The sequence below is a fragment of the Cervus canadensis genome, chromosome 2, assembly GCF_019320065.1.
Source record: "Cervus canadensis isolate Bull #8, Minnesota chromosome 2, ASM1932006v1, whole genome shotgun sequence".
Classification (NCBI taxonomy): Eukaryota; Metazoa; Chordata; class Mammalia; order Artiodactyla; family Cervidae; genus Cervus; species Cervus canadensis.
Genome location: NC_057387.1, coordinates 114,076,297 through 114,087,530, shown reverse-complemented (window position 1 = coordinate 114,087,530; position 11,234 = coordinate 114,076,297).

The following is an 11,234-nucleotide window of genomic DNA, read 5'->3' as shown; positions in this document are numbered from 1 at the left end:
CCCAGTTTCCCAGAGAGTGCCCCTCAGGTGGGGGGCAACTGGGAGCCCATGGCCGCTCCACGAGCAGGCCTGAGTGGACCGGAGATGCCAAGGCTCAGGGTGGAGGGACCCCGGCTGCAGGCCACTCCTGGTGAGCGCTCAGCAAGCAGCAGCCTCGGGGGTGCAGGCTAGCCTCTGGCTCCCTCCCTTCTGCTCCTGAAAAACAGATGAGCAAGGGACCGATCCCCAAACTCTTTCCTCCAAGGTCAGCCTCTCTCCTGCCAAGATCTAAGAAAAGATCTCATTTCAGCCACTTTGCTGCCAATTTTGTTTCTGCGATGTCATCTTCTGACCTCCGGGCGGGAGAAAACCCTCTGCGAGCCGCGATTTCTCGGGCTGAAGCCCCTCTGCTGGAGACACCCACGCCCCGTCGCCAGAATCCCCTCTACAGGGTCGTCTGCACCAAAGGGGTCCCGGATGATTGATGGATTCTCTAGAAAAATAAGAAGCACATCTTCATATGAAGAGAAACACAAATTTAAGGGGAAAAAAAAACAGACAGGAAGATACCAACTCCAAAAAGTGCGGAGATGAAAGACCTCTGAGTACAGAAACTCTGGGAACTTAACTGAAGGGGTCTGTAGAAGCGCCTAATTAGGGCAGGGGCTCCTGGGAGCCAGTGTGGAGTGCGAATGAACCACTGGACAGCCACTGGCAGAAGGTCGTCTGGACGAGCTCGGGGACGTTCTGGCGGTGACCGCTGCGGCCGTGGAGCCGATGGAGGAAGTGGTGTAGGATGGTGTAAACCATACTTCAGCGGGACAGAAGCCGCTGCAGATGCAGCCGCCCAAAGCGTGGTTCTCAGCCTGGCTGCACCCGGCAGTCAGCTGGGCGAGCCTGTCAACCAGCCTGGGGTGGACGCCTTCACAGCCACGCTGATCCAGCCAGCTCTGTGAGTCTCGGGCCGGCTCCTGGGGGCTCTAAATGCAGGCATGGGTGAGGTCCACGATCGTAGGGTGTCACCACAGAGTGCCAGACACCAGCAGAGCCACACCCTGTGGGTCACCCCAGCAAGGGCTCAGTGGGGACTCACTGCGGCTGGCTCGAGCAGAAAGGGGTGTATCACGGGGTGCTGGTCACTGTTCCTGACCATCAGGACCTTCTCGAATTTCCAGGAATGACCCAAAGCCATGTGGCTGACCTGGGCCACCCAGGAAGGGCCACCAGCCACGGCAGTCTCTGCCTTCAAAACCCTCGTGAGCTCACAGGGTTGGCAGAACTTACATCACAGCAAGGGTTACACTGCTGGGCTTTCCTGGTGGCTCAGACGGTAATCTGCCTGCAGCGCGGGAGATGAGGGTCCGATCCCTGAGTCAGGAAGATGCCCTGGAGAAGGAAATGGCAACCCACTCCAGTATTCTTGCCTGGAGAATCCCATGGACAGGGGAGCCTGGTGGGCTACAGTCCTTGGGGTCGCAAAGAGTCAGACAGGACTGAGCGACTAAACAATAGCAACATTGTGGATGCACACACACAATCCTTTGTGTTTGTTATAAGCATTTTCTCCTAGTTGAATCTTTTTTTTTTTTTTAAATTTAACTCCGAGTATGGCTAATTTTGTGACATTCAAGCTCTAGATTTTGAAGTGGCCCCATCTGTCAGGTTTGTCTTCTATGGTCTGTGGATTCCTTACGTTCTGGAAAGGTCTTCCATAGCCCAAAGAAATGAAAAATAGCATTTGTATTTTTTTGTGGGATAAAAATAACCAGAAGTTGTGGTTCTTATTTTAGGTCTAGAGTCCATCTGGGACTCTGTGTGTATGTGCAGGCAGGAAGACACCTTATTTTCTCCCCGAATGGACCCTTTACTCAACAAACGAGGTTCAGAAGACAGACCAGCTGTTCCCTGTTTGACGTGCGACCTGATCACAAGCTAAATTCATTTATATCTGTTTTGTTTCATTTATCTGCTTGTCAGCTGTTTGATTTATCTTTTGCCAGTATTGAATTATCATTATTATAGCTGTTGAGTTCCCATAACGTAGATCAATTTCCCTTAGCATTTTTTCTTTTGCTTATTTCAATTTTTTCTTGCTATTCACTCTTATTGACTTTGCCTAGATTAACTTGAGGATGATTTTACCTTCCTAAAATACTCCTATGATTTTTATAGAAATTACATTAAATTTATAATACCCAGTCTTTCCTTTTAGGAAAGTATTCTATCTTCCAATTACTCATATAAATTTAGTATCTTCAATAAACTTTTGTTTTTTTTAAGTAAAGAACTTGTCCATGTATTAATATATTCTTAGGAACTGATAAGTTTTTGTTGCTGTTGTGACTGGAACCTGTCTTCCATTACATGTTTATGTTTTTAAATGTTTTGAGAGGCTTCAAAACCCTTGTGCCCACCACTAGATTTAACAAATGTTAACATTTTCCTCCTTTTGCCTCAGATTCTGTTTTTTAAAACAATAAAATGTACTGATGCCTACAGTAATCAAGAAAGTGTGGTACTGGAAAAAGAAAAGACCAATTAATCAATGCAACACAACAGAGTGTGTAAAAACAGACCCAAAACACACGGTCAGCGGTTTCTGTCGAGGGCCAGTGTGGCTCGCCAGGGAGAGGAAGGGTCAGTGAGTGGTGCTCGGACCACCGGATATCATTTCAAGCTGCAGCATGAACCTAAAGGTAAAAGCAAAAACAACAAATAGGTAAAAGCTCCAAGCAAACACAGGAACACAGGAGGAAACACTCACAGACGTCATAGACTGACTACACACACACAAAGATAAACAGAACTTCATAAAGACTAAACACTTCTCGTCAAAAACATCCTCAAGAAAATAGGCCAATCACAAACTGGTAGAAAATATTTGAGGCGCACACGGTTGACAAGCGAGTTGCATCCATGTTATGTAAAGAATCCTGCAACTTAATAATAGAGAAATATCCAACTGTTTCTTAATGAGCAAAGACTTGAACCAACTTCTCACACACACATGAAAATATACAAGTGGTCAATAAACACATGAAAAGTTCTTATCATTAGTCATCTAGGAACTATCAAGGAACATAGGATGGCTAAAATTAAAAAGGCTGACACTACCAAATGTCGGCAAGGCTGTGAAGTAAGTGGAACCTCCTACACTACTGACGGGAATGAAAATTTTTACTGCAGTTTCTTGGAAAGTGTATATATATACACACACACACATATTTTTTTTTTCTATGACTCAGCATTTCCCCTTTAGATTCAAGAGAAACTAAAAATATATGTCCTCTCCAAAGCCTTGTACAAGAATGTTCAGGCTTTATTAATAATAGTCAGAGACTAGAAACTCAGATGTTCGTCAGCAGGACTCTGGCAAACAAACTTCCGCATAGCTATGGACGGGATCCCTACTCAACCGTGACAAGAGAGAGCCTGCTGATATCTTAACAGCGTGGGTGAAGCTCAGAAATACTGTGCTAGAACCATCCAGACATGGAAGAGTACGATTCTATTTACTGAGATTCTCGAATCAGCAAAGGAACCTCTGACAGTAGATACCAGCTCCGAGGTCGCATCTGGGGCAGGGAATGGACTGGGGAGGGACACGTGAGAACCCCTGGGAGTGGCGGGAAGGGGCCTGGCTTGCTGAGTCGAAACTGAAATCAACTGGCACACATCTGAGCATTCACTGTGTGTAATTCACACCTCATTAATGACCAAAGCCATGAATATCTCACAGACAGTCGAAGCTTCTAATGACCCTTCCCTAACCCCATTCTCCTTCCTCCCTCCCCAGAGAAACTCAACTCCAAGGTCAGTAAAACTAAATGCATGCCTCCATAATTTTACTATACCTGTATGGATGGTAAACAATAGTTAAAAGTCTCGAGTAGACAAACGCACTTGGTAAACACTGGCCGTTTGCCTCTTTGACCCAGCGTGTTTGGGGGTTGAGCCATGCAACTGTACATAGATCCGGTCCATTCATCCTGACTGCGGCAGCACTTAGTACGGGAGCACAGCACACGTCACTTATCCACTCGTCCACTGGTGGACTCAGGGGCTTCTCAGTTTGGGGTGTTGAGCAATTCTGTGATGACTGTCCTTGTGTGTGTCCTCTGGCCTTGTGCTGGGGTAACACCCTGAGCGTCATCACTCACCTTCCGAACCATGGCCCCTGAGCAGGGTGGCAGGTGGCCTGGCCCCCTGGGGGTGCCCAGACTGGGTGCTCGTAGATCTGAAGGTGGGTGCTGTTATTACTGCCGTAACTGTGACTTTTGGTTGAGCACCTTTTCAAGTGTTTGCTGTGTCTGCTGGTCATCTGGTATTCTCCATGAGACTCCTCACCCCTGCATTTGCTCACATTTACAGCTGGAAATTTTTCTGGTTGATTTGCCATTTGGCCACCTTACTAAATTCCTTGTCTGTTTTCTTAAATTTTCTAAGTAGTAAAAATAGCTCATTTGAAAAGTGTAACTTTCTTGTTTTCCACACTTAGATCTGGCATTCGTTTTCTCTTGTCCTCACATGGAATAGAAGAATCATAATAATACTGAACTTCAACAGCAACACCATCCATCCTTGTTTGATTTTTAACCTTTTTGAAAATATGTTGAGTTGTTCCTCCCAATATTTATTTGTTCAGCCATTCATCAAATTTTTTTTGGCCTGTACTTCCTGCCAGGTACTGTTCTTGATTCTGGGTGCACAATCATGAACAAGGCAAATGAGATTCTTGACCATGGAAGAAGAGAGGAAGTAAACAAAAAAATAAAACAAACAATTGCAATATACAGTAGAACTATATGTGACTTTGTTCTGTATTTTCCAAGTCTCCTGTAAACATGTTATCATATCTGCATAATTTAAAAAAGAAAAAAATAAAACAAGTTCATGGACAAGTAAATATCACATTGAAAATAGAGTAGGGTACCATGTTTGAGGTGCTTCCCAGGTGACCCAATGGTAGAGAATCTCCTTGCTAATGCTGGAGATGCAAGAGACATGGGTTTGATCCCTGGGTTGGAGAGATCCCCAGGAGTAGGAAATGGCATCCCACTCCAGTATTCTTGCCTGGGGAATCCTGCGGACAGAGGAGCCTGGTGGGCTAACAGTCCACGGGGTCACAGAGAGGTGGACGCGGCCAAGTAACCGAGCACGCATGTATCATGTGTGAGAGCTATGGAGGCTATATTTGATGTTAAGATTTTATTTATTTCTTTTTGAGGTTAGGAAGATTCATGCTATTCTGAGTTTAAGAGTGTATGTCAGGAGTAACTGTTGAATTATATCAAATGTATTTTTAGCATTGATCAATGTAACATGATTTTTCCTATACTATTAACGCAATGAATTTCACTGTAAGATTTCCGAATGTTGAACCATCCTTCATTCTTGGAACAAATTCCACGTGGTCAAGACAACTGTACTATTCAACCCCACTTAGGAGTTCTGCATTTACATTAGAAGCGATATTGGTCTTCAGTTTCCCTTCCGCACTGTCAGCATCAATCTCAGGACTATGCTACCTTCAGAGAACAAACCAGGGATCGTGCCCTGTTTTTTCCTGCTTTAGATCATTTTAAACAACACATATGATGTTCCTGAGGGAGCCGGGAGGACTTGCCCCTGGAACAGCCCCTGATGCCCGAGCCTGTGTGAGGGAAGTCAGATCGTTTACTGCATCTGTGCTCCCCCCGTGTGACTGGACCACTCAGGGCTTCCCTCCCTGTGTCTCATCTGCTCTTGCTGCTATAACAGAGCACCGTAGGCCGGAGGCTTGTAAACAACAGGCACTTACTTCCCATGCTTGTGGAAGCTAGAAGTCCACGGCCAAAGTGCCAGCAGATCTGCTGTCTGGTGAGGTCTGTCTCTGGTTCACAGACGCCCGACCGCTCCTGTGTCCTCACGTGCTGGGAGGTGGAAGGGGGCCCCCGGAGTCTCTGTCCTAAGGGCACTGACCCCCTTTGTGAGGGCTGCACCTTCTGGACACAATCACTTGCCCAAGGCCCCACCTCCTAACACCACCACATGCGGTGTTTACAATTTCAACATATGAATTTGTTGGGCATAAAGATCCTGCCTATAATGCCTTATGAGAAAGTCTTGGTAATATTTTCTTAGAAAACTATCAATTTTATTTAGATTTTCACTTTTTATATCAATGTTGCATTTTAAACATTTTTTCTGTAGTTATATTCTCTTCTCATTTTCAAGGAACCAACCATTTTTTTCTAAAAATTATTTATTTTCTATTTCATAACTTCAGGTTTTGCCTTAACTTCTTGTTTGTACTCTCTGTTGAATTTTGTTGTTGTTACTCATTATCTGGGCTTCCCCCGTGACTCGGTGGTAAACAAATTCACCTGCAATGCAGGAGATGCAGCTTTGATCCTGGGTCAGGAGGATCTCCTGGAGAAGGAAATGGTAAGGCACTCTAGCATTCTTGCCTGGAGAACTCCGCGGACAGAGGATCCTGGCAGGCTATAGTCTGCGGGGTCAGAGAGCCAGACACGGATCAGCGACTAAGCACAGCGCAGCACAGCTGGGACTGGTGAGGGTTCCAGCAGGAAGCTCTCTGGGGCGGCCGCAGCAGACAGTTCACGAAGGGCTGTTTATTCCGGTGGGGGGCAGGGCCAGCGACCCCCCGAGGGAGGGAGCCCCAGGAGTCAGTTGTCTTGGGAATCTTTGCCAGTCCCAAGGGCACAGGGAGATTCCACACCAGAACCTGGCGAGGGAACCAGAGTCCTCGGCACGGGTGGCAGTCCCAGGTGGGGGTTCTGAAAAGGAGACGCTAGGGAAACCCGCCGCCACTCAGCCCACCCTCTCCTCCTGCCCTGTCACCTCCTGCGGGACCCTCCCACTGGCCGGAACTGAAGCAGAGCCCAGAGCCATCAGCCTCCAGGGACACAGTGGGGAAGCCGGGGTTCAGGGTGCCCTGTACACCCCTAGACATGGCCACGGCACCCCTTCCCACTTGGCAGAAAGTTGCTGGGGACGGCTCTGTCTTCTCTAAGACTGCAAAGTTGCCCTGGGCAGGACAGTGCCTCCGCCCCCTCCCCCAGCATCTAGCAGCAGGCGGGACACCTGCTCGTCTGAACCCCAGAGCACCTGCTCTAGCCCCCAGCCCCTCCCTGGCTTTAGGAGCAGGCTGACAGAATCCCTGCAGTGCCTCTGGGGAGTCCCAACCTTCCCAACCCTGACCTGCGGTGGGCAGCAGGAGACCCTGATGACCAGTCCTCCTAATGAGCCACATGTCCAGGACACAGAGAGGGATCCCCTTCCTGCGCCCTGGCCCCAAAAGCCCAGACATAGCTCAGAGCCTGTGGGGTCTTTGCAGATGTGGAGAGGAGGGGAAGCAGTGGAGGGGCCAGAAGGGGGGTGTTGGGGCTTTTGATTGACCTTTAAAAGGTCAGCATTTCCTTCTGCTCCGGGTCACGGAGGGAGTGGCTGGCAGCAGCTGGCCTGTGGACGTGGTCCCCCACAATGGGCTCTGGCCCAGCCTAGCCGCCCGGCTGCCAGCTGCTGCAGGCCAGACACTGAGTCAGCAGCTTGCCATCAGTGCACCATGCATAGCGCCCACAGAGCTGCCACACGCAGGGCAGGTCCCCCCCGGGCCTCTCAAGCCCGAAGCCCAGGGGCCCCGCCAGCCTCCTCTCCCACGGGGTGCGGGTCCCCCAGCTCTGCTCTGGGTTCAAGGCCTGGGACTCAGCACTGCCTCTCTCTTGCAGGTCGGTTCCCTTCTTCATAAAGTCTGATGACACCAAGCCCATGATCGACGGTGACGCGGGGTTGAGGATGCAGGGTGCAGGGGTGTTCCTGCAGATTCAGGCTCCTGGGCCGCACCTCAGCCCTGCCCCCGTTCCTGGGGAGGAGCTCGTGGGGCCAGCTAAGCAAAGCCTCCATTAACAATGCCGGGCATGGGCGGTCATCCTATGAGCCTGCTTCCTCCCACCTGCTCAGGGGCTGCCCGGCCCCCAAGAAGCTACTGCAGTCGTGGAAAGAGTGTTCAGTCAGGGGTCTGGCTCAGGCTGACCACAGGCACCCGGAACCCTCAGGGCCTTTCCAAGTCTCTCAACCTCAGTTTCTTCATCTGCAAAATGGGGTTGACAATTGTGCCTCCCTGTGCAAAGGGGCCTGTGTGGAAGGAGCTCAGACATTCACAGATATTCACAGACGCACTTTGCAAGTTCTGCATCGTGACACAAAGGCTGGCCGGGCCCAGGTCACCCGTGCCCGGAGTGGTGTCGGAATGTGGGCCTGATACTCTGCCTGGCTGCCAGGCTGTGTCTGCGTGTGCTCAGCCTCGGGCCGCCCTGGGGTCAGCCTGCTGGAGAGTCCAGCCCTGGGACTGCAGTCTCCGCCAGTTCTGGACCCCAGCACTCTGCCTGTGCTGAGCGTGTGACAGGGTCTCTGCAGGGCCTCTCCCGGCACCCAGGCCAGTGGCCGGTGTCTGGCCTCTACCCCGTCCCAGCAGCCCCGCGGGTCACGTGGGAGTCCTGTCTGCACTGTCGCTGAGGTCCCTGGGTGCTGGCACGGGTGTAGCCTGGGGAGTCTGTCGTGTTCTCCTGCCTGGGATGCACCAGACAGCCTGGTTCTCAGACGGTTACACACGAGTGTGGACACGCTGGCTTGCTCTTCCCTGAACCCCAAGGAGGGCAATGGGTCCACTTTAAACACAACTACATGAGACCCTCTGAGGATGAAGTAAGTGAGAGCTCTGAGGGGGGAGACGTTCCATCCCAGAGTGGGGATGGTGGAAGGCTGCGTGGAGGGGCTTCCAGATGGGACCCTGGAGGATCGGAAGGCTGCAGAAACTGAAGAGAGGGCGTGACTTCGGGTGGGCCATGGTGGAGCGGAGCAGAGGTCTCCAGGGGATCAAAGGCGGCCAGGTGGGCTTCCGCCGGATAGGAGCGCTCTGTGGACACAGGATGCACGGTCCAGATCTGGGAAACCGACACACAGGTCACCTTGGGGCCGGACACGCTGGAGCCAAGGCTGGGAAGAAAACGGTCCTGGCTGGACAGGCAGGATCCTGCCTGGACACCAGCCTGTTGACTTGGAGCAAGTCTTTCCCTTTCTGGCCTCAGTTTACCTCTCACTGACTCCATGGACATGAGTTTGGGTAAACTCCGGGAGTTCGTGATGGACAGGGAGGCCTGGCGTGCTGCAGTCCATGGGGTAACAAAGAGTCGGACACGACTGAGCGACTGAACTGAACTGAAAATGCCGCTAAGGGCCTTGCTGTGTTGGATCTGGAACCCCACCGCGACGCAGGTGGAGCCCACAGAGTCCCCCGCGAACTGGCCTCACTTCCGCGTCTGGCTCGGTACCCCGAGGGCCCTCTCGTCTCAGGAGCAACAGCATCTGCATCCGCGGGGATGCCTGCTCCGCTCCCAGTGTCAGGCCCGACACGCCCCACCGTTGCTGTGGCAACCGCGTTCCCCTGCGGCACGCAAAGCCCGGAACTCGGCCGCGGGGGGGGTTGCCAAGGCAACCAGACAGCACCTCCAATGGGCTGGCCTCCAGTGAGCAGGGCCTCCAGTGGGGCGGGGTCTCGAGGGCCTGGACCGTAAGAACAGCAGATGACGCTCTGTGGTCCTCGCGGGGCAGAGGGCTTGGGTAGACGAGGGCTGGGTTAAGACAGTGCAGCAGTTCAAATTCCACGTGTCCTCTCAAACTCCTCCAGGGCTCCCACCTAGCTCCACAGCCGCACATCCCACCAGCCGCCCCTACTGTGGCTTCTTTTCAGGCAACTTGCCTTTTGACTCCATCATTCATTCATTCATTGTCTCTGGTTTCTGCAGATTTGGTCTTCTTTTTCCTATTTGGGATCATACTGATTCCTCACTAAGCACTTCTATCTACAATTCTGGAAAAGTCTAAGCCAGTACTTCTGCAAATATTGTTTCAGTACTCTATTCCTCCTTCTGAAATTTCAGGGATCCTTCTCAAGCACAGGTCACAGGCTCCGCCTAGCTCCCGGCTTCCACAGCCCCACTACCGACTCTTGGCTTTTCTGCTGAGCCATGACTTCACCTAGATTTTGGTTACTCACCAGGCAGGAGCCCCGGCCCAACCCTTTTCTTCCCAACTTTGCTCAGAAGACTCACGTAGGTTCAGGCCCCATGGATGACCCGTGTTGGACAGTCATTTTCCTGACCTTCCATCCTGCCCACAGAGCCCCTTCAGCTGGACGCCTCATCCACCTGAGGGGCCTCACCTGGTCCCCTCTGCACCTGCCCAGTTGCTGTCCACACATTACCATCCCCGCCCACTGTAGCAGCTCACCTTGGTGTAGCCATCACCACAGTTTGTAGTTCCCTTTTGGTTTGTGACACCTGGGTTTTCTTTCCTCTTTGCAAGGACTTGGTTTGTGTATTTTGAATTTTGTGATTTCTTTTTTTCTACAACATTCTTGTGAGGCTAAACCATTTAAAATAACTATTTTTCATGATCAAAAATAGTTGAGCATCAGCAATTTTATATAACTTAATGTAGTATTTTGATGGACTGGGGTCTTTCTATGTTTCTCAGCCTTATGGAAGTCTACAGCTTTGATAAGATTTTTAAAACCTGAACAATTTAATGTAGTATTTATTAGTATTGCAAATGGCACCCAAAAAAGTGAAAAATGAAAATGGGTCTTAATGTCTACTCTTAGGTAGTGCCATTGACCTACAAAAATATACCTGAATATGATGAGAGCATTCAAACTACACATACAGGAATATATATGTGAATGTATCCTTGGCTTCCCTCCCCAACAGTAGCCTCTGCCATGGCAAACACTGCTAACAGTTTCTTATGATTGGTGGGGTATATTATGCACACTCTCCTGTGCTCCTTTTAAATAATTTAGCAAACATCTTGCTGATCTTTCCACTTCAGCGCATAACTTTTAAGACTCATTCTTTTCAGTAGCATCAGAGGAATCTCTCCTGTTCACCCTGATGCATTTAGCCATGCCCATGGGTGAACCCCTTGCTTATCTTGTTTCTTGGGGGAAATTTTCATATGTAGATACTGTAGGCAAATTTCTAGCCATGGGATTACTGAATCAAGGAGAGGGGCACCTTAAATGCAGACACATTCAGGGAAATTACACAGCTGGTGCCAACCACAGCCATAGCGCAGAGGGCTCATCTCCCCAGTCCCTCACCACACAAGTGTCACCCAACATTTACGTTTGGGACAGTGCACCAGGTCAGAAAAAATATCGCACTGTTTTGGCCTGCATTTCTTTGAGTATGACT